Genomic DNA, 6000 nt, shown 5'->3' on the forward strand with positions numbered 1-6000 from the left:
TTCCTAAAGATTTGGGGGGTAGAACCTGAGGAGGGTGGGTTTGGGGAGTGACTTCTGTGGATTATCATGCTGTACAGTCCACCCTCTAAAGCAGCCATCTTCTCCAAAGATTTGAACTTTGCAATTTGGAGATAGGTTATAATGTTAGGAGATCTCCAGGACCCACCTGGAGGTTGGTGAACTAAAGGACAAGACAGCAGCAATAGAATAGAATAGAATAGAATAGAATCTTTATTGGCCAAGTGTGATTGGACACACAAGGAATTTGTCTCCGGTGCATATGCTCTCAGTGTACATAAAAGAAAAATACGAATATCATCAAGTGTAGCTCCTACCGGCACACCTGTGAGGTTGCATAGCCTCTACACATGTTGGAGCATTACAATGCTAAACAAAATGCTGGAGACCTGCAGCATTTGGGAAGAGGCGTTCTTTTGGCAGTGGACCCCCTAGTGAGAGCTGGCATGATTTAGGGTTAGAAGGCTGGGCTGGGATCCAGGAGACTGGTGGCTAGCATGCTCTAGAGCTGGGATTTGGATACTGCAAAACAGCCCAGTAACGTCTGCCCAGGCCATTGGTCCATCAATGGATCAGCAGGGTCTAGCTTGATTGGCAGCAGCTCCAGGATTTCAGCCTGCTGACTTTAATATCACTTACTATCTTAGGATTTTAAATGGAGATGTTGGGGTGTTTACCTGGGACCTTCTGCATGCTACACATATGCTCTACCAGCACAGCCACAGCTCTATCCCTGGAATCAGGCTCCATCCCTGAAGACTGGAAGATGGCCAATGTCACACCAATCTTTAAGAAAGGATCTAGGGGGGACCCGGGAAATTACAGGCCAGTCAGTTTGACATCTGTTCCTGGTAAATTAGTAGAATCTATCATTAAAGATAAAATTATAAAACATGTAGAAAAGCAAGACCTGCTGAGAAAGAGTCAGCATATGGCTTTTGCAGAGTGTCTGTCTTACAAAACTTACTACCAGGAGTTCTTTGAGGTGTAAACAGGAGGCATGTGGACAGGGGTGAACGGTGGACATTGTATACTTGGATTTCCAAGGCTTGTGAGTTCCTCACAAGAGCTGTTGAAAACAGCAATGAAGGAATAGGGCAGAGGAAGTCCTCCTATAGGATTAAAAACTGGTTGAGAAACAGGAAACAAAAAAATTGGGTATAAAATGGGAAGTTCTCACAATGGAGAGATGTAGGGAGTGAGTGTCCCCCAAGGATCCGTTTTGGGACCAGTGCTCTTTAACCTATTCATAAATGACCTGGAAGTAGAAAGTGCAGGTAGTGTGGTAGCCAAGTTTGCAGATGATACCAAATTATGTAGAGGTGGTGAGGCCACAAAGGATTCTGGCGAAGAGCTCCAAGCGGACCTTGGTAAATTAGGTGAGGGGGCTCAGAAATGGCAAATGCAGTTCAATGTAGCAAAATGTAAAGTGATGCACACAGGGGCAAAAAATCCAAACTTCACATACACGCTACAGGGGTCAGTGCTATCAGTCACAGACCAGGAAAGGGATTTGGGTGTCTTAGTTGATAGTTCCATGGGAATGTCAACTCCAATGCATGCTAGCTGTGAAGAGAGCAAACTGTATGCTGGGGATCATTAGGAAAGGAATTGATAATAAAACTCACAAAGATTATCATGCCCTTATATAAAGCAGTGGTGCGACCGCACTTGGAGTACTTATGTCCAGTTCTGGTCGCCGCATCTCAAAAAGGATATTGAGGAGATAGAAAAAGTGCAGAGAAGGGCAACAAGGATGATTGAGGGACTGGAGCACCTTCCCTATGAGGAGAGGCTGCAGCGTTTGGGACTCTTTAGTTTGGAGAGGAGGCGGCTAAGGGAGGATATGATTGAAGTCTATAAAATTATGCATGGGGTAGAAAATGTTGACAGAGAGAAATTTTTCTCTCTTTCTCACAATACTAGAACCAGGGGGCATTCATTGAAAATGCTGGGGGGAAGAATTAGGACTAATAAAAGGAGACACTTCTTCACGCAACGTGTGATTGGTGTTTGGAATATGCTGCCACAGGAGGTGGTGATGGCCACTAACCTGGATAGCTTTAAAAGGATATTGGTTGATTTATGGAGGAGAAATCGATTTATGGCTACCAATCTTGATCCTCTTTGATCTGAGATTGCAAATGCCTTAACAGACCAGGTGCTCGGGAGCAACAGCCGCAGAAGGCCATTGCATTCACATCCTACATGTGAGCTCCCAAAGGCACCTGGTGGGCCACTGCGAGTAGCAAAGAGCTGGACTAGATGGACTTTGGTCTGATCCAGCTGGCTTGTTCTTATGTTCCATTTCCATGTGTTTTCAGTAATTGAAACTGCTTCAACTTTAGCTGTTATTGTCATGGAAACAAAAAAAAGCATCCATCTTACTCTCTCCATGGCAGTATCTTATCATGCAGATGTGGAAGAGTCATAGTGTAGTGGTTAATGCTAGATGAAGCTCAATTCCCCACTTTGCCATGGAAACTTGTGGGGCAACTTGCGAGCCAAATACTGTCTCTGTCACCCTAACTAACCTTAACGGAGTTGTTACAAGGATAACATGGGAGTAGAGAAGATCAATGGAAGAATTTTTGGGTCCCTACTGGGGAAGAAGGAACGGTAGAAATACTGGAAATAAATATAATTTCTGCAGTTCTTTCTGGATCCTTGAAAGTTCATTACATAAGAAGGTAAGATATGCTCCAGTTGTAAAATGGCAGGTTGTGTACAGCATGGTGTCTTCGAGTTTCATGTACATGCTTTTAATTACATGTGCAATAGAGATACATCCACCTTTTCAAAGATCAAACTTCTGTGAACAGGAGGGAGCCGAACTTTGATCTATCTATGCTGACTGGTCCCATTAATAAAATATCCCTCAAAGGGGACAAAATAGGGCCAGTGATTTATCTTCAAAGATCAAATTCAGCAAATAGGGACAGTGGAGCATTTGCCATCTGTTTATCTGAAACAGCTTTTTAAAAGAACCAAACAAAAACACACCCAGGGCAAGGAAAGATCCTTGATTTTTTGACCCCAAATGGGAAAAAAAATGCTCCCCCTCAACCTTGGCATCCCTGCCTCTCATTGGCAAGTGTGCGGCTGACCAGGTTTTGTCCTGTTTGACACTGGGCTGTGTCCAAAGAAGTTGTGGTCATAGTGAACAGAAGAGGGGATGAATCATGTCCTCCTCGTACAGATTGAAAACTAAATGAGAGCTACTCATTCTTTATCTGAAAGGAAGTCTCCTCCTCAGTTCACTCCTTGTTTTATCCTTCCTGTATTTTCAAGCCCAGCAAGGAATGAGAATCGGTGACGAGAATCAGTGACGGCATTAGAAGGAGTATTGGAGGGGGCAGTGGATTCTGAGGGGTGTGTGTGTCAAACTTTGCATTGCAGGCATGAATAGGGGAAGCAGAATGTAATATCCTTGTTCTGTGCACTTGCTTGGCTCCTGAAATTTTAGCAGCAGCCATCAAACAGCTTTGTCAGTGATATTTAGCCACTGCAGGAGGCAGAAGGGCAGTTGACTGTGTGACCTAGTCTGCATGTTTAGTGAAAGCCAGAGAATCTTCTCCATTAATTTGTGTGTGACTGAATATTGAAAGCAGAAGATTTTGAGGAAAGGTGAAATGAAACACTGCACCATTGTGTTAAGTACTGTTTGTGTGTGTATGTATGCACATGTGACTGAATGTGTGGGTGGGTGGGGGGGCATTTGGAATCTTAACAACTGTCCAAAGAGTCAGTAACTAATATGAGGTGACAGAATTCTGGTTTGTGCCACTTCAGCCCACAGAGATCATATTTTTAGGGAGCAATCTTTAATAGGTATACTCAGAAGGAGGAGGAGAAAAAAAAAGACGAGTTTGGATTTATACCTCACTTTTCTCTCCTGTAATGAGTCTCAAAGCGACTTACAAACTCCTTCCTCTCCCTCTCCCTGCAACATGCACTTTGTGAAATAGGTGGGGCTGAGAGAGTTTTGAGAGAACTGTGACTAGTCCAAGGTCACCCAGTAGCTTCATGTGGAGGAGCAGGGAAAACAAGCCCAGTCCACCAGATTAGAGTCCATTACACCATGCTGGTTGCCACCTCCATCCTGGCTAGGCTAATATTAGGTCTGCCAACCTCTAGGTGGGGGCTGGAGATCTTCCAGAATTACAACTGATCTCCAGATGACACAAATCAGTTCCCTGGAGAGTTCACTCTATACCCTGCTGAGATTCCTCCTTTCCTTCTCCAGGCTGCATCTCAACATCTCCAGGAATTTCCCAGCCCAGAGTTGGCAACTCTAGGCTGGTTCAGTTAATAACAAAACATGTTGGTTTTCATTGGGCCACACTAGTATGACCAGAGACCCCCCTGAGCACTCCCTCTGGTTTTTATTGCTGCCTCATAGAGGTGGGGGGGCAGCGGGAATCAGCACCATTCTGACCCCATGATGTCACTTCTAGTGTGAATCCAAAAGTGATATCATTACGTTGGAGCAAAGCTCTAGGATTCCACCAAAACTCTAGAGATTCAGGTATTCTAGAGCACTCCAAAACAGAGATGTCACATGTGGGTTTTTAATTTATTAAAATTTATCTGTGCACTTGGTTCCTGCCCCTCACCAAAGTCCCTGGGTAGTTCACAACAAAAGTGATTTTGCAGCATCACAGTGAGGCTGATCAATAAGTTCCCATTCCCCCATTAGCTTCCAAGTTCATTTGTGAGTCGTTGAAATGATTTCAGCAACCAGCTAATTCCCTGAAAGTAGGGAATATCCAGCAAGACCCATAGTTTTTAAGACCTGAGCAGACTGTCACTAATAGCATGTTTTGGAGGTCATTAGTTCATAGGCTCACCATATGTTAGAAGCAGCTTGATGGCACTTAACTGGTAGAATCCAGCAGCCAAGGTTACTCCCAATGTTGCCGTAAGAAGAAGACCTGAGCTAATAGGGTTGCTCCCCTTCCATGAGTGATTGAGTCACTCAGGGCTGATTGGATTCACTGCACAAGCAAGGACAAAGACAGGGCTGTTGTTGATCCCTGCACTCAAAGTGTCACTTTGACTTCATCTACTGTGTTTGAACAAAGGATTTTCTGTTAGTGTTGATCTGCCCTCAGGCACTTCTGCTTGCTGGGCTTGATAGCCATGCTCAAAGCAAACCCCACTCTCAACGGATGAGCACATCACGTTGATGAAACTTGATAGCTATCTCTCAGCCCCTCTGCACTTCCCCTTGCCCAGAGCAGAGTGCACAACTCAAAGGATCTTCTCAACCATAAACATTTATCAGGGGCACATGCCCCTATAGTCCAATAATGCAACTTTTATTTTTACTGTAATATCTAATGAAACCAAATAATCAAACAGGTAATTAGGATAGGGTTGCCAACCTCCAGGTGGAGCCTGGAGATCTCCTGGAATTACAGCTGATCTCCAGACATCAGTTTCCCTGGATAAAATGCCTGCTTTGGAGAAAATGCCTGCTTTGGAGAATGGACTCTTTGGAGAATGGACTCCCTTCCCAACTGAAGTCTACCCTCCACAGGCTCCACCGCCAAATCTCAAGGTATTTCCCAAGCAGGAGTTAACCCTAAACTTGAAGTATCCCTAAAGTAAGTTACAACTCTTCTCTTCTTTTCCTGTGTTCCGAGTGAACTAGTGCCTCACTTTTTTGTTACTACCCTTGGTGAATGACGTATCTTACTGTTGGTTTCACTGATTTCTAACTTCAACACTCACACGTAACGTCGAGGATACATTGTCATTTTGCGACTAAAACCTAGTGATTAAGTTCTATGCAACAATGTGAGATGCAAGTCTCCTAGAAACAGTGCCCTCAAACTTAATCACAGAACCATGGGAGCTGCCTTTGAAGACGTCTAGGAGAAATGTAAGTCCTGGAGTGACATCACATGCCTACTGGAAGATTGCGCTCTTGCTGGCCCAGAAGCATGGCTGTTTCCTTACAGTGACCCATCACTGTAT

This window comes from Sphaerodactylus townsendi, linkage group LG03 (genome assembly GCF_021028975.2).
Source record: "Sphaerodactylus townsendi isolate TG3544 linkage group LG03, MPM_Stown_v2.3, whole genome shotgun sequence".
Classification (NCBI taxonomy): Eukaryota; Metazoa; Chordata; class Lepidosauria; order Squamata; family Sphaerodactylidae; genus Sphaerodactylus; species Sphaerodactylus townsendi.